The sequence below is a fragment of the Falco cherrug genome, chromosome Z (genome assembly GCF_023634085.1).
Source record: "Falco cherrug isolate bFalChe1 chromosome Z, bFalChe1.pri, whole genome shotgun sequence".
Classification (NCBI taxonomy): Eukaryota; Metazoa; Chordata; class Aves; order Falconiformes; family Falconidae; genus Falco; species Falco cherrug.
In genome coordinates this window covers 40,759,968-40,778,271 of record NC_073720.1, presented here as the reverse complement: position 1 = coordinate 40,778,271, position 18,304 = coordinate 40,759,968, and the positions used below count along the sequence as shown (strand labels likewise).

Genomic DNA, 18,304 nt, shown 5'->3' with positions numbered 1-18,304 from the left:
AGAGGCGGAAGAGGAGGGGGTGGGAGTGGGAAGGGAGCAGACCTGGCTGGGAAGCCGGGTACGAAACTTGCAGCGGTGAAAAGCAAAGCGTGTCCAGACAGAGACTGAGGAAGACTGTGTTGCCCGCTTTGCACCGTCAAATGTCCGCCCGAAAACAAACATACTCGACAGGGTTTGGAGAGCTGTGGGACGTGAAGGTGGAGCTTAGGGGCTGGCACTTATAAAACAGAAAATTACATTTCAAGGAGATAGGAAGTTCAAAGAAAGTATCTTCCTCATTCAAACAATCCCCAAGTGCTGCAGCCTGCAGCAGCTTGAACAGTGCTTGCAGCATTCCCCAAGGACCCCTGCACAACAGCATTATCAGGAGTTCAGTGCAATTATGGCAGATCGAGGCTCGCCTAAAGGACCTTCCTGTCCTGTCCCCATCCCAGCTGTGAGCCCCCATTGGAGGTTTATGCATCTGCACGGTAAGGGGGATCAAGGGGGCTGAAAGCTAACAAGAAAATGAAATGTGGTTCCAAGGCTGTCACTAGGAGACGCTGCCCGGAGAAGGGGGAACTGCCTCTACATGTGACCACTTAGATAAAACAGGTTAGTTTGGGAATGGACTGCGAGACCTCCAATCTGCATCGTTACATTTTCAAGAAAATTTCCATTATATATGTATCTTCCAGGTAGAGAAGTAGAGCATAACTACATTCTAGCTTGCACTCATCCCTTTTTCCTGACAGGTGGGGGGGAAAAAAGGGGTCTTTCTAGCATGTCTGTTATTTATGGGGCTGAACTTGTGGTGGAGCACCATACTAAATGGCCTTTCCTCTGCAAACCCAGTAGAGGTTGGTAACAGAAATTTCCAACAGGAGTGAGAAGTTTGGAGGGAGAGGGCAAGATTTCTTACTTGTTTTGCCCGTGGAGAGTAATCATTTATCATGAGAGCTGATGACTGTATCTTGTTGGTCTTGCATGTAAATTAGAACAGCAAGTGACAGGTAGTGTGAATTTAAGTATTTGTAAAGCATTGCAGTAAAGAAGTAGTAACAGTAGAGCTGAACACCAAGTATTCTTAAGAGTGAATTGGGTAAGCTTTGGGGCACATGTTTTCTTTCTTTGTTTTTTGTTCCCCTTGCCTTCGTTACACACACAACTGCATATGCAAAGAAGTGTGTTGGATCAAAATAAGCAAAGCAGCAGAGTTCATGTATAATGCTGCGGTAACAGAAAGTGCCCTCTAACAATTACTTCCTGCAGAGAGAAAAAGAAAAGAAAAAGCCTGAAAGTCATTACTGAAACTTGTTATTTCAGGTAGAGAGCTGAAGTCCGGTGTTCCCTAACTTCTGCACAGGTATAAAGTGGAGTTCTTCGTAGATTGGCATGATTAGAGAGGTTGTAATCCTTGGCCAACCATGCTGGCAAAGACTCATCATTTGTTTATTGCAGCTTTGTGACATTTCAAGGACTGTGTTTCACTTATCGTTCCTCTCATGGATAGTTTTTGTCAGCTGATCCAGAATGAAAATAGATGGGGTGGATTTGCACCTGGTTTTCGGTCTTCTAACTTTGAGGTTGGAATATGAAGATGACAGGGTCCACAAGCTGGTCTTCCTGCTGTGTGATAGACCAGTGAGAGATGTCACTGTATGCCAAATGTGAAACAAAATAATAAAATAAAAGAGAGATACCATTCACAATTTTGGAAGTACTCATGAAGGAATTACATAAAACAATGGAAAAAGTGGAACTTGGAGACAAAATATAGACAAAAGTGAACAAAATGGGGAATGAGAAATTTAAAATACATAATTGACTTTCTTGGAAATCTTGACTGGTTTGCATGAAATCAATTTGTACATGAATATTTGACAGCTGTGGTAAGACCAACAATCCAGTGAGAACAAGGCATACAAACAACATAATTGAGAAAGTTTAAAAGAACAGTTTTCTGTGCGTGGCTAAACTTACATATTTATGGTGCAAGAGAACACAACTTAAATGTATTTCCACTAGGAGGACATCTGTCTCATAGGTAAGCTTGCTCTAAATTTATATTATTATCTCATTTGTCATTTGACAGCTGCCTCAAGGCTTTTAAGCTTTTTCTTGGAAAACCTAAAGAATATAGAACATTTTTTTTTTTTTACCCTGTCAAAAGTTTGCACTGCAAAGATTTTTTTCAAACCTAATGCTTGTATCTTCTCAATTTTACCAGTTTTAAGGAAGTAAAAGTTTCTTTTTTCTGAAAAGCAAGACAGTGGTCTAGCATCTTGTAGTGTTAATACCTTCTCTGCTGACCTTTTCAAAAGACTGCTTGGCTGAGGTTTTGTGTGTAATAAGCGTAACCTCAGTATCTGTTTCTTGTGATAGTTTAGACCTAACATTAGGAAGATGCTGGATCCTAATATCTGACCTCAACCGCAGGTAAACAGAGGATCCTAACCCCAGTTTTGAATCCTGCTAGGCCTTGAAGGTTTCCTAATAGAGAGGCTCTGCCTTTACTACATTAGCCTTCTCTAAGGAAGGAGTTGCTACAAAGTAGAAATTTGTATCTTCTGTAATCTTTTCTGTAAGCATTCCTAGTAAGATTTCCCTTTGTTGTTGTCATGGTTTAAACTCAGCTGCTAACTAAGCACCACACAGCCGCTGGCTCAGTCCCTCCTCACCCAGAGGGATGGGGAAGAGAATTGGAAAGGAATGTAAAAATCAGGGTTTGAGATAAGAACAATTTAATAAGTAAAGGAAAAGCTGTGCACACAAGCAAAGCAAAGCAAAGCAAGGAATTCATTCACCACTTCCCATGGGCAGGCAGGTGTTCAGCCATCTCCAGGACAGCAGGCCCCATCATGTGTTAACAGTTACTTGGGAAGACAAACAGCATAATGCCAGATGTCCCCCACTTCCCTCTTCTTCCCCCAGCTTATATAGTCAGGATGATGTCATAAGGTATACAGTATCCCTTTGGCCAGTTTGGGTCACCTGTCCTGGCTGTGTCCCCTCCCAATGTCCTGTGCCCCTCCAGCCCTCATGCTGGCAAGGCCTGAGAAACTGAAAAGTCCTTAACTCAATATAAACATTAACGAGCAACAACCAAAATGATCCATGTGCCATCAACATTGGTCTCACACCTAATCCAAAACACAGCACTGCACCAGCTACTAAGAAGAAAATTAACTCTATTCCAGGTGAAACCAGGAAAGTTGAAATGTTTATGATACTTAACATTCTTGCCTAGATTCCCCACACTGCTTGCTCAGTGCCTGAGTAGGCAAAAAACCAAAAACAAACACCAAAAAAAATCTGATCTTCAATTTGCAGATGAACTCTTAAAAGCTGAGTCTCAGCGTAAGTCAGAAGGCAGGTGCTGGAAATTCACTGTGTCCAAAAAAAAAAAAAAAAATTAAAAAAATCTGAAGATGGTGATCACAGCTGCCAAAACCACTTTAGCACCAAGTATTGTCTGACAGAGGAAGACACCCCATCCCCTTTAAGAAAATACATGTGAAGCACATTGTAGCACACTCCTCTTTGGAACAAAGTGCCTTCCGACATGGATGAGTATTCATTTGTAGGGATGAACATGGTTCATGCCTAAAGTTGTTAAGGGAAGCTCATGTTTTCTTCCTCAGAATATGTGTCATACATATTAGAAATACTCTTTCATTTTACCTATTGTGTGTTTACACAAAATTGTTACACTTTCTGAGAAACACATTTTTCAGGTAAGTTTAAGGTAAGTTTAATGTGAATAAACTGTGTCAGTACTGCATGATCAAGGCCACCCTGGGACAAACCCTTCCAAGACATTGCCTGGCAGTTAGTACTAATTACAGAATCAAAACTAGAGTGGAATGCATTGCTGCCTTGAGTTGCCAAAATTAACTGTAAAACACATACTAGGTAAATTAGGGGTCTCTCCGTCGTACCACTGTGGTCAGTTTGACCTTGGCTTGCTGCCAGATGCCTACCCAGCTCCTCCCTTACTCTACCTCCTAAACAGGATGGGGGAGAAAATAAGATGGAAAAAGGTTGGAATAAAGACAGGGAGATTGCTTACCAATTATTATCAAAACAGACTCAACTTGGGAAAGATTACTTTAGTTTACTACCAATTAAAAATAGAGTAAAATGATGGGAAACAAAGACAAAATTAAACCTGCTCTCTATAAAAAATAAATCCCCTAGCCCCGCTGGCTTCTTCCTAGGCTAGACTGAACTTCACTGCTTTGTTTCTGACTCCTCTACCTCCGCCCGCCACAAGCACTGCAGCAGAGATGAGGAATGGGCGTTGTTATCAGTCTATAACTGCTCCTCTCTGCCATTCCTTCCTCCTCATGCTGTTCCCCTGCTCCGGCATGAGTCTTTGCATGGGATACGGTCTTTCACAAACTGCTCCAGTGTGGGTCCTTTCCACAGGGTTCAGTCCGTCAGAAACAGACTGCTCCAGTGTGGGTTCCCCCACCCAAGCTGCAGCTCCTGCCAGGAGTCTGCTCCTGTATGGGCTCTCCATGGACTGCAACTTCCTTCAGGGCATGTCGACCTGCTGCAGTGAGGTCTTCCATGGGGTGCAGGGTGGATATCTGCTCCACTGTGGTTCTCCGTGGGCTGCAGGGGGACAAACTGCTCCACCATGGTCTTCTCCATAGGGAAGTCTCTTCTGCAGCACCTGGAGTACCTTCTCCCCTCCTTCTCCACTGACCTTGTTGTCTGCAGGTCTGTTTCTCCCATGTTTTTCTCACTCCTTTCACTCACAGCTGCTGTTCAGTGGTTTTACCCTTTCTTAAAAATGTAATCACAGAGGTGCCACTCGTGTTACTGACAGGCTTAGCTTTGGCCAGCAGTGAGTCCATCTTGGAGCCGTGTGGAACCAGCTGTGATCAGCACAAGGCATCACCTGGCCTCTTCTCACAGAGGCCACCCCTGCAAGCCCCCACCCCCCACCCCTCCCCACCCCCCCCATCCTGCCAAGTAAACGCAACAGAACCACTTAGGTTATTTTTTATTACTGTGATTCAGTTAAAAATCATGACTTGCCAATTTGCACTGAAGAAGTGAGAAGCCGGCCTGGTGTTAACATGTCTGCTAGGGGGATGACTCCTCTTGCTGGCTGCTTTTGCAGGAGTGATGAAAGATCAGTCTGGTGTGGCCTTGCAAATCCAGTCTTTTATACATAAAGAGAATCAGTCAAACTCCTCCTAAGACACTAACAAATTAGACAGACATCAACCTTTCAAACTGTTCCAAAATTTATTTTTGAAAAGTATCAACAGTTTTAGAAAGTCCCCTCTCTGAAAGTAAAAATAAATCAATATAAATATTATCTATAAAAAATTAAATAAATACATACGTAAGTATACACACATACATACATGCAGACTTATACATATATGTATGTATACGCGAGGAGTTCTGAAGTGATGTCTGAGTTGGTTTTGTTTCTCTTCTACACTTTTGAAACATTTCACAACTTTCAGAGCCCAGTCTCACAATTGCTTTAAGGTGGGCTAAGTGCAGGCTTCTTCTGAAAGGACTGCAGACTGTGTATCTGCTCTGCTCAAGCCTTTCTTTCCTTTGAATTTCTATCATCTATCGTTTCATAGCCCAACTTTTGCTTTTAAGTTTGTTTCATTTCTCCTTTCTCCCTTTGTTGAAGGTGGTCTGTTGTTACAGCTGTGTGGTGGGTTGACCATGGCTGGATGCCAGGTGTCCACCAAAGCCACTCCATCACTCTCCTCCTCAGCTGGACAGGGGAGAGGAAATACAACAAAAAACTTAGGAGTTGAGAGAGGGACAGGGAGATCACTCAGCAGTTGCCATCATGGGCAAAACAGGCTTGACTTGGGGAGACTAATTTATTACCAATCAAACCAGAGTAAAGTAATGAAAAATAAAACCAAGTCTTAAAAACACCTTCCCTTCACCGTCCTTTCCCCCGGGCTTAACTTCACTACTGATTTTCTCTACCTCCTCCCCTCTGAGCGTTGCAGGGGGATGGACATTGTGTTCATTATGTGTTGTCTCTGCTGCTCCTTCCTCCTCACACTCTTCCCCTGCCCCAGCGTGGGCTCCCTCCCATGGGAGATGGTCCTCCACAAGTTTCTGCAATGTAAGTGCTTCCCATGGGCTACAGTTCTTCATGAACCACCCCCGTGTCGGTCCCTCCCATGGGTGCTGTCCTTCAGGCCCAGCCTGCTCCAGCGTGGGTCCCCCGTGGGGCCACAAGCCCGGCCAGCAAACCTGCTCCAGCGCGGGCTCCTCTCCACATGGGGCCACAGGCCCTGCCAGGAGCTGCTCCAGCACAGGCTTCTCAGGAGGTGACAGCCTCCTTTGGGCAACCAGCTGCCTCGCCGTGGGCTTCACCACGGGCTGCAGGGGGATCTGCTCTGGCACCTGGAGCCCCTCCTGCCCCTCCGTCTGCACTGACCTCGGTGTCTGCAGTTGCTTCTCTCCCATAGCCTGGCTCCTCACTCCAGCTGCAATTACTGTTGCACAGCAACTTTTCCCCCTTCTTGAACACGTTATCACAGAGTTGCTACCAGTGTTGCTGATGGGCTCAGCTTTGGCAAACAGTGCGTCCAGTCTTGCAGCTGGCTGGCACTGGCTCCATCAGACATGGGGGAATGTTCTAGTAGCTTCTCAGAAGCCACCCTTGTAGCCCTCCACTACCAAAATCTTGCCATGCATACCTAATATAGGCTGTGAGGAACAATTCCACAACAATCTGTTTTATAGTGTCTCATGTTCATGTGTTGCTAGATAAACATGTATTTTCTTACCACTATAAATGGCTAAACTCACGTGATCCTATATCACATAAGCAGCATCTTTGATTTAGTTAGAATATTTTAACAATTACAGTGTTTTTCTGTCACAGATTCAGAGAATCACAGACTGGTCAAGATTGGAAGGGACCTCTGGAGATCACCCTGTCCAACCCCCTGCTAAAGCAGCTTCACCCACAGCAGGTTGCACAGAGTTGCCTGCAGGTGGGTTTTGAATGTCTCCAGAGAAGGAGACTGCACAGCCTCTCTGGGCAGCCTGTCCCAGGGCTCTGTCACCCTCGAGGTAAACAAGTTCTTCCTCATATTCAGATGGAACTTCTTGTGTTGCAGTTTGTGCCCATTGCCCCTTGTCCTGTTGCTGGGCACCACTGAAAAAGGCCTGGCCCCATCCTCTTGGCACTTGTCCTTAACATATTTGTATGCCTCAACAAGATCCCCTCTCAGCCTTCTCCAGGCTGCACCGGCCCATCTCTCTCGGCCTTCCCTCATGAGGGAGATGCTCCAGCCCCCTCACCCCCTTGGCAGCCCCCCGCTGGCCCCTCTCCAGTCGCTCCCTGTCTCTCCTGAACTGGGGAGCCCAGCGCTGGGCACAGCACTCCAGGTGCGGCCTCAGCAGGGCAGAGCAGAGGGGCAGGACACCCCCTCCACACCCCTCCACCCGCTGGCCACAATCTTGTCAGTTGTTATGTAAACTGCTAGTCTGGTGCTAAGCTTCCTATTTGCGTTTTGCTGACATTGCAGACTTTAGGCTTGTTGGTGTAACATATGTATCTAATATAATTTCATGCTATGTTGTCTAGTATTGCTACTTGTAGATGGGAGTAAAAAAGAATTCAGTACCAGCACTTTTTTCCCAGCATATACAAACAAACCAATGCCAGCTTAAGACCATGAACCTAAAGTTCCTTTAGACGTTACTTACATGTACAACATTAGCCTCTTGTCCTTACCTTGTTCCTTCTTTATCATCAAGCTATCAACATCTACTCATAATTTCCCACTACTACATTCTTTATAGCATTTCATCCAATTTCTGTAAAATAGGGAGTGCTTTGGTTATTCCTGAATGTTCTTTCAGTTACACTTTCACTGTACATTATCTGTTATTGTGGGTTCCTCTTTTATAATAGCAGTGTTGCTCTGCTAGCTGGGATCAGCTGAAAATTTTCCAAGAGGTAAGCTATTTTTTACCAAAATTTCCTCAGCTAGAAACAGAACATCCTGCTCTGTCCCTCTGGACAGTCAGTCTCTCTGTACAACACCTTCATAAAAGTACTTTATATGTGATTCCTGAGAAACTGCAGAAGTATGAGATCTGAACACGAGTTTTCTGTACTCCAGTGGGAGTTCTTTTCTAATATTTCAGCTGTGAATAAATTTATAGACTAGTAGGTTCCATTCCTGGACTAGGTGCTCCATTCCCTCAGGAAATCATAATCTATGCATTTTCAAGCGTTGAGGATTTCTAGGGTTAATAGCCTTGGTTGGCCCTTAAAGCTATAGTATTTGAAGCCTTAAGCTACAACAGCTGTCCAAGAGTAAACTTTTTGGTAATGTTGCAACACAAAATTAGCTGAAACTGGCAGATGCAGAATGTGTTCAGAAGATAAGGACCAAGGAAACAATTCTGAGATAACGTGGCAACTTCAGAGGGCAGCCAGCCCACCAACCAAGAAAACCAATAAGGAATCAAGAGACCATCGACCAGAATTAAGTGATTGGACTTGGGGATCAGGTAATGCGTGGTACATTCCTGGAAATCTGTCTCTGAAGGTATAATTGCAGTGCATGGTCTGCAATGGGGGCCCCTCTTTGGAGGCACCCAGCTCAAGCTGCTCAGCATGTTGGATAAATAAACCACTTATTTACTCAGTCAATTGGCAACCCATCTTCTTCAAGCAGGAACCTACAGCTGAGTTCTCTTGAGGTGGCATCCATGCAATTCCTAATATGGACTGGGTGGCAGCTCCATAATTCCTGCAACACAAGGTTGTCTTAAACTTGTAAATTTAGTACACATGAACCTATAATAAGAATTGTCCCCTGGTATATGTTATTACTTGTGTGGGACTTTACTGTAAGCTTAGACATCACATAGTCATATAAACTGCACATTACCATAAATCACAGGGGTTTTAGTCATATTACGACATACAACTGCCTGTGAAGCAGCTCCTAGAATCAGTACTAGTGTACTGTAGAGTAAGAGTATACTTTCATTTTTTTCAGGAGTTTCATCTTTGTCCACAGGCTTTTGCAGATGGCTTAGGCTCTTGGAAATGTAGCAGTTTCACCAAAAGGATGGATACTGCTGGGATGTGTATTTTATTGCACATTTTATACATTCTTTTGCAGTGCCCTTTCCAGAGTCATCCTATTGATTTTGCAGACTTAAGCTTCAAAATCTGTCTTGTTTCTTTATGTTCCCAAGAGTTTGTGGTTTGGTCATGCAGTCCATCCATTATTGTTCTGCCCTGGAGCGTAAATATGGGGTCCTAATTACAGTCTAGTCAATTTACATTCTGTAATTCACCACTCCTTTTTTTATTATAAGTTTAAATCTGAGTTCTATGTAAACTTTTTGTTTAGATTTGAGTATGTCATGTCTATCACAGATAGGTGCTGCACAAGAGATTGTGTAAGACTTTGAGACTGGTAAAATTGAGGTCTCCTATAAGAATTTCTTAAGTTTTCTCTTCATACCTGGTAGCTTTTAACAGCTTCTTACTGTCTAGGTCAAGGATACTTAGTAACTTTCCTTAGTACTGTCTGATAAATGTATAGTTTCACTTATGTATCAATTATTAAAGTAATATCGAATATCCAGGACAAAACAACTTTCTTCTCACATTTGTTTTGTTTTCAGCAGCTCTATTGAGCCTCCCTGAGAGACAAAATTCCTGCTGTATCTCTTAGAATTTTTTTCCATTCGTCTTTCTTTTCCTAAGCCCAGTCTTACCATGTCAAGTAACTACCATAGGTGGTAGTGTTTTGCAGCAGAGATAAACATTAAAAATATTAAAAAAAAAAATAAAAAATGCAGGAAGTATTTACCTCTTAATCATGAGTTGCAAGTAAGAAGCTTGTGAGAAAGAACAGGTTTCATTTCTTGCTCTCAGTACCGTAGTAAGCCCTCAAGAGCAGCTCTGTTCTCTTAAAAGGTTTTCAGCCCTCACGAGAATTAATCTTTTGCAAAATATCACACCTTTTTCCTTGTGAAGAGTCCAGAAGAATCTTATGCTGCTGGTAACCTCTTGAAACAGTTAAACAGCTCTATATAAGAGATAAATAAGCACAAAAAGAAACAAACAAGCCTGACTTCCAAGCAAAATTCAGGGATTTGTACTATAATGTAAAAAGGTTTAGTACTCAAAAATATTATAAACTCTGATGTGTTTTTGTGCCCCAGCTTGCTGGCATATGCCTAAATGTCATCTGTGTAGCTCTGCTAGGAAGTGGGATTGTTGCCACCCTGAAGAAAACCATTTTTCCTTTAAGATCCACCTATAAAGATTTGAACTACATCCTCAAAAAGATTCCAATGTCCCGCACAAAGGCTTCCTGGCTCAAGTATTTTCATTTCATCCATATATTTGAAATTCTATTGACTCTTAATGTTGTTTGATATGTCAATTGGCTGCCCTCTGTACCTCGGGATGGTGTTCACCAAAAGGGTTTAAACCAGCACTGGAAATCAATAGACTTAATTTTACAAGAAACCATCCAGCAATCTGAGACAGCACTTCTAAAGTAAGGAAAATGAAAATCATAAGCAAGTGTGATGCTAAAAATCTGTCCAAGCAGACACCAACAAGCTGTAGTGATACAAACTGATAGAGCAGAGAAAATCATTCAAGTAAATCACTGTTCTTTCAATAATCTGAAATGAAAAAGCTGTTGTGTGAGAAGACTTGTAGCCTGTTATTTTCTAGCACTGAGCCAGAAAAGGAATGAAAAATAATTTCAATTTGAAAAGCTACACATAAGTAAATACAAAGAAGCCTTTCTTATAATGCAGCTTGAAGCCATGTCTTTGCAAAAATGGGTTTCTAATGCAAACCAAGAAGAAAGAGTACCTGATGTATAGATTTTCTGGTATCTGTAGTTTCTGAATTAAATAAAGAGGACAATTATTTCTTCAGTGAAGTGCTTTGGGGTTTACTGATGACATGTTCTGCATAGATGTAGATATTGCATTGCTGCAGTGATTGACATGACTGTTCCAAACCTTTTGCAACCTTTGCTTCTTGTAGACACCTTCTGTGTAATATCTCAAGATATGTTCAAGACAGTTTGTTGTCTGAGCCCAAAACATGTAAATATTCACTTAAAGCTCAGAGCGATGTCCAGTGTTGGCAGTTTTGTTTCTTTGGTGTACTGCTGCAAATTTCTGTACAAAGAAGCTTAATGTCTTTACAGACCATTCTGAGAAACCTGCCTGGTGTTCTCACAGAAATAAAGAACCAACCATGTACCATTCATCATTTTTCTTCTCTCTCCTATGCAAGCATGGCAACAGCTGTTTTCAAAGCAAAGTAAAAAAGAGGAAAAAAATCCTCATTTCTACCACAGCAAAACATTGCATTGCACATTCTATTTGTGAAGAGGCATAAAATGAAATGGTAGATGGTAATCATACTGGTTCATGCTGAACATTACTGATGCTCTGCTAATGAAGCAAGAACATATTAGAGAACCTTTTATGTATCAGACATGATTCTTCAGAAATCGGTTCAAGACTAAAAGTCGATTGAATATAATCGGTATATAGATAATGCCAACTAATGCACAGGAAATAGTTAACTCTGGATATTTCTGAATAAAAATCACTCAGCTTTTTTACTAATTAGAATGGAATATAATCCATATTCCTGGCAAACATATACATGGACAACTAGTCCACATACGTAAAACTGATGGGGTTTCATTACACTGTGAAGAAGTAAAGTATTGTGAGCCTGTCCTGTAATTTATTTTTATTTAAACCATTATAATTAAATTGATTTTAAAAATCTACTGAGTATTTAAACTGAGGTATCTGAAATCAAAATTTGGCTTCATGTTTAAGCAACCTATTAGATCAAATTGTTAGGGATATTAATTGGCCATAATTTTGTTTTTAATCATTTAATGTGTTCTAATATTTACTGAGAAAGAGTCCTAAATCCTTCAAGATCCTTCAAGTGTTCTTGGGCAAGTGAAGGTGCTGTGAAAGTGCTCACAATCTGACATTTTATGAATTTATCAATAACTGTTGATAGAGAAGCTGTCTGATACAAATATATTTACAGAAGTATTTGTCAAGAAAGTGGAAAATAACCTTTAAGTAATTGTCTAATTTAGCAATATTTTAAAGACTGAAATGGAAGGACATTCAACTCCATATTGACATTCTCTTTGTTTAAATGCAGTGTCGACATTCACTCAAAAACTAGCCTACTGGCATAAATAAGTTGATATCAACTTGGCAGCATTTTGGAGTGCCTAGGTAAACAATTGTCTTTTGTTAGCTTTTTTCCATCAATCCACTAGTCCGTGCCCTTCGAACAACTCTATAAGAAAGCAACAATAAAAGCAGACAGACAAATTGATTAAATTCCAACACAGAAAGGTCAGAATGACAGAGGTACTGACCTTGAACTTCCAGGTTCAGCCATGTGCATTTTCCATCTGCCTGCAGTGAGAGTGAATCAGAGATACCATACGTAATGTCATTCACACTAAGAAAAACTTGCACAACTGAGTATTCTCACTGAATTGGGTGAGGCCAAAACCTGTGAATCTGAAGCTTATATATGCAAAGCCTCAGCCTAATGTGGTAATTAATAAGGTCATGGGCTTATGTATTACTGAAATGAAACTAGATACAGTGATACCAACCGGCCCATGAAATCACCTTTGTGCCTTATCTGTGAGCATTGTCCTCAGATTGATTGTTTCTTTCTTTCTTTCTTTCTAAATTTGACCTCTTGGAATATTATGAGTTGTCTATTGAGGAGTGATATGGGGAGTGAGCTGCCAGGAATATGGCAGTGCAGTGAGCCAAAAGGCTAGAAAAAGCGTAATTGCATTTGGTGTTGGTATATGTTATGTCACAGCTTCTTGTCAAAGATTTTTCAGAATATATCAAACTGGCAAGTAAATTGGTATTAAGTTCCTCCAAAAGCCAGCAGGCTCAGCAACTTACCTTCTAGGTAACAGGCCTACTATGGGCAGTAAAAATTTATTCAATATATAGCATGAAAACAAAAGTGTAGGTCAAAATAGATGGTTATACACATTCTTTTCCACAGCTTGATTTCTCCTTAAAAGAAGAAGCAAATGTCAGTTTATTCAGGTTTTTTTATATTCTTTAACATCAGTGTGCCATTTTGTGCCACCTTCTTACCTACCTCTAGAGACAGTTCACGTTGCTTGACTGATGCAAAAAAATACCAATCTGAAGACTAAACAGACTTGTTTTTTCTCTTCTGTCAAAGAAGGAACTGGAAGATTATTGAAACCACCCCAGAATATGATGCACTTTTTCACTCAAAAGTAAAACTCTGCAATACCTCAAAGTATCTGTTACATGTTAGTACGTTGTGGTTGCCAAATACAAGTACAAGTACAAGGCTGCCAGAATTCATGATGGCATATACTAATCTCCGATTTATTTTTTAGGCAACAAATGACTATATGAATCTCTCTATTAGACCTATCTGATATTACACTGATGATGACTATGAAAAAAACCCAGTTTGTGGGGATAATTAGTGCTGTAAGGTAAAGCAGGCTCTACAGATTCTTCTGCTCAGCCTGTTTTGCAGCATAAATTATGGGTTTCCACTACTATTTCCTTGCCAAGGTAAATAGTGTGGGGCAAAACAAGCAATACAAGTGCAGGATGTAGTGATATTAATAATGTGGAAAAACTGGTTAGAACACCTCCAGATGAATCTAGTACCGAGTTGGATAGGTTGTTTTGAACCTCTGCAGCTCAGAGTACCATTGAGAAAGTAAGTGGTATAAGAGATGTCCTAAAACCATCTTAGGGGGTTGGGTTTTTTTGGCGGGGAAAAAGTGATTTTTAGTAATAACTCCAAATGAGCAAAACTTGTTTTCATTTCTGATGGATGCAGCTTAACTGGGAGAACTTGGGGAGATGCACACAGTGCTTCCACAATGTAATTAATTTAGCAACAAACACGCCAGCTGCGTTATTCAGACCATGCAAGCCTTGCTACTCTTAGGGTAAGACAATGACCCAGCAGAAGCTTGGAGAGCAGCTCTGTCAGACTTCACATATAGCATGTAAGTTAGCTTCCCATATTACTACCAACAATTTCCATCATCCACCAAAGAACTCGCTGGAAACCAGCAGGTCTCATTTAGGGAAAAAGGCAGAACAAGTGTCATGCTGGAAGAAGCCCTGTGAGACAAAACGGTGATGCAAAAGTGGATGGAGTAAGGCTGATATCCCAGTATACAAAAAACTAATACAAACATTCAGGATGTAACCTACTAGACGCCATGATTGAGCCAAAGGACATATTCTCCTCATTTGCAGCCCTGTGTTTGGCATCTCCTGTGTAAGCAGATCCAACTCTTTGGCATATGCATCACTGTCACTTTTACAATGGTATTAACACACCAGGTTGCATGGTGCTAAGTAAAAAGTCAAAGAAACTGGAGAGAAAAGAGAAAGAATATATGGTGAAAGGGTCTGAACTTCAAAGAAGTTGGAAGAAGTTACGTGAGGTAGTGAATGTGATTTAACATTCTACTTCCTTCTACTTTCTTCTTTGACACCTTGCTTACTGATATGGGTGATAATAATTTATTACACAATGCACACTCTAAATGCATGACAGGTTGCAAAAAAAAAAAAAAGAGCAGGAAAAATGTGGATAGAATAACAGTTACTTGTTAGCATCCCTGACCCTAGGAAGAGCCCTTTCTTTCAAATTTGGTGTCTTTTTGCAATTAGATAGCAGATATTCAAGTTGTGCTTCATCTGACATCAGGGTAGGATATGATTTAGGAAGAACAAAGCAGAAAAAATGCCTTTTGCTTGTTGCATTTGCCTGTCTATGGGGTAAGAGCTAGCTCTGGAGGAAATGCAGCTTGATTTTGCCCGTAATTGTTTAGATCCATACATGGTTAATAGAAAGCAGTTTTACACTTCATCTAGTTTATTAGAGTGTGTTTATGGACTCAATATTGCTGTTGTTTGTGCTGTGTCATCACTGGAAGAAAATAATTTTGAAGGAATTGCTTGAGGTAGGGTCACAATTTTTTCTTCCTCTTTTAACTTTAGGGTTTTATTCCCCTCCCTTAGCCCCCAAACAAAAGAAGTCAGAAACAGGTCTTGTATTACTTTTGGGATTATTCTTTGTACATGTCTTTTGTATTCATAGCTTTGGTTTGACTCCACAGAGGAGAAAGGCAGCACCAGGCCAGGTTTACTGGCAAGGGCAAGTGACTGCAGTCTGTCCATAGTGAGGCAACTTTTGGGAGACTGATGCAGAGCAACCCTTCTCTCCACAGCATGGATGGGTTTGGCACAGGGTGCTTGCAGGAGTATGGGATTGTGTGCACAGCAATTGGAATGTAACCCAAAACCCAAGACTGGAAAATACAGCTAACACTTTCCCTCATTGTTATGAAAATATTTTTTGTGTTAAGAAAACGTGAGATTGCAGTCAAATAGCGTGCATGGAGAAGGGTCTCTTTGCAGTGGCAGGCACAAGTGATGATTAGGGCTTTCTTCAATAGGCAGGACAAAGAAGATTGCTAAATGAAAGAATGGTTGCCTTATGTAGATGGCAGTGTTGTCACAAATGGAGGCACACCCTGCATGTGCTTGGGAACCACCATCACATATTTGTGATGGCGGAAGTATTACAAACTCCAGGTTCATTTTAACAATGAGAAATTTTCACCAGGATCTTTCTTATTTGCTCAGCATTGGTTAGTGTGTGAACAAGGCTGTAACAGGAAAAACAGTTAAAAACTGTTAATTAGCATGGAGGGGAAAACATTGCAGCTATTTCTTTCATTACCTCCTCCCTGCAATGTCAGCCACTAGAATGATCATTTTCATCTTCTGCTCTTTCTGATGCTATTGCATAGGTGAAAGAGCTTTCTCTCTTGTAGCTTTCTGTAGAAAATTAATAAAGCTTTCAGCTTTCCGTAAAGAGAATAGAGGCAAGGCCCTGTGCAGAGTATTCCTGGACATAAAAAAGCAAAACTACCACTGGGACAATATGTCTCTTGTAGTTTGGAGAGGGTACTGTTATTGCCAGCACTTCTAAATACTTCCATGAATGAGTCCAGTGGTTACTGGTTCAATTTTTTATTCTTCATGTCATTGTGAAACCAGTTCTTGCAGTGAAGACAGTTTAGACAAACTGGATAGCTTTCCATAAACAGCAAATACCTGCTGCTTTTATCTCCATGCTCATTCCCACTTAAGCTTACGCCCTTCTAACAGGCTCTTCCCTCCGAGCGATTGCCCTTTTCTGTAAGCCTTTAGCACCTTCTTCCCCACAAAAAGTAGGAATTAGAACTTATGTTCTAGGTCAGAAAATATTTTGGTATCTGAATTTTTTTTTTCTTTCCAACTCATCAGAAACAGAAAATATTCAGATTCACCAAAATCTGAGATGAATTTATTTCTGGGTTTTGATACATTTAAAAAGCTGAAAAATCTATTGCCCATTCCATTGTTTGTGGCCGCCTTAGCAGATCTCAGCTAACTACTTCTTGTAACGTATTATTGCTGCTTACATGCCATTTCTGTGGGAATACTGGTCAGAAATAGCTTGACACTAACCTCCAAGCTGACTAACATCTATTCATCTGCAAGGTATTGCACAACTCATGACAATACAGTAAACATCTCCTAACCTACTTCACTGAGATCCCCAGTCTTGTTTTGCTACATTTCATTGTGGGGTTCCTGGTAGCAATCTGCGTTGATCGTTGAGAAATGCAAGGTATTTTGTAACACAGACTCTTGAACATATGACTATCTTATTTAGTTATCTTTAAGGGTGGAAGCTGCCTGAGATGCCTTGCCCTGTGCTACTTTTTTTGTGCTACCAAAGCCTCTGTTGGTAGGATTCTCCTGAGGATTGCACCAAACCATTAATCAGTCATGTGTTGTAATTTAATTTTGTAGATTAGAAATCAAAATGAAAGGTTTTAATTGCTTTTATAATATGTGATAAGACTGGTTACGAACAGGGTCAGCTGTGCCTAGAAAAAATGTGTGTGATACGTACCTGACATTCAGATGGACATTGTTATGATTCAACCTAATCAGGACTAGTTAGAGCACAATTATTTAGTCTGAGACTTCTATTAAACTGTTTTTGGAAAATAGAGAAACAGGGAGGGCTGTAAAATGCATTTAAAGGCTCTTTGGAGGAAAAGCTGGGGTTCTTCAGCAGTTTTACAATTTAAGAGAATTTTAAGTGCTAACTGTCAAGTATGTCCACATAGCACAATACAGTGCTGTGCAGGGAAAGCAGTTAAGCTAGCTGGAAGGAGTGCTGTGCATTTTTCAAGAAGCCAGTTGAGGGTTTGGTATGGAGAAAAGGCACTGGAAAGAGAAATAGTGATTCAAAAGCCAAGTGAATTTTTTAACACATTGATATAAGCTTTCAAAAGAATCACGCTCTACACCTTTATGTCATATTTCTGCAATATCTGAATCACACCAGTAAGTAATCAAACAAGCTTTGTCTCTTATACATTATTTAGTAACACATGAATGGTAGTTGCTAGTATTTTCTGTAATTACCAGAAGCTGTTCAGTAGATAATACCAGCTATCATAGAATCACAGAATGGTTTCAGTTGGAAGAAGGGACCTTAAAGACCATCTATTTCCAACCCCCCTGCCATGGACAGGGACACCTACCACTAGATCTCATACCAAAGCCCCATCCAACCTGACCTTCAACACTGCCAGGGAGGGAGCATCCACAGCTTCTCTGGGCAACCTGTTCCAGTGCCTCACCACCATCACAGTAAAGAATTTCCTCCTAGTATCTAATCTAAAGCTGCCCTCTTCCAGTTTAAAGCCATTCCCCCTTGTCTTTTCACTATGCACCCTTGTAAAAAGTCCTCTCCAGCTTTCTGATAGGCCCCCTTTAGGTACTGCAGGGCTGCTGTAAGGTCTCCCCAGAGCCTTGTCTTCTCCAGGCTGAAGCCCAGCTCTCAGCCTGTCATTGTAGGAGAGGTGCTCCATCCCTCTGATCATCTTCATGGCCCTCCTCTGGACTCACTCCATCAGGCCATGTCCTTCTTATGTTGGGAGCCCCAGAGCTGAACACAGTACCCCAGCTGGGGTCTGACTGGAGTAGAGAGAGAGTATCATCTCCCTCAACCTGCTGGCCATGCTTCTTTTGATACAGCCCAGGATATGGTTGACTTTCTGGGCTGCAAGCACACATTGCCTGGTCATGTTGTTCTTCTCATCAACTAACACCCCCATGTCTTTATCCTCAAAACACTCTCTACCCAGCCTGTGTTTGTGCT

At 41.3% G+C, this 18,304-nt stretch overlaps 1 long non-coding RNA gene across 1 annotated transcript; it reads left to right on the top strand.

The window, feature by feature from the left end:
• Positions 1-44: 44 nt before the first annotated feature.
• LOC129734713 (uncharacterized) lies at positions 45-15,549 on the top strand. Its single transcript, XR_008730232.1, has 2 exons — positions 45-2,026; positions 6,869-15,549. It is a non-coding gene; the product is annotated as an uncharacterized LOC129734713 (long non-coding RNA).
• The last annotated feature ends 2,755 nt before the right edge of the window (positions 15,550-18,304 follow it).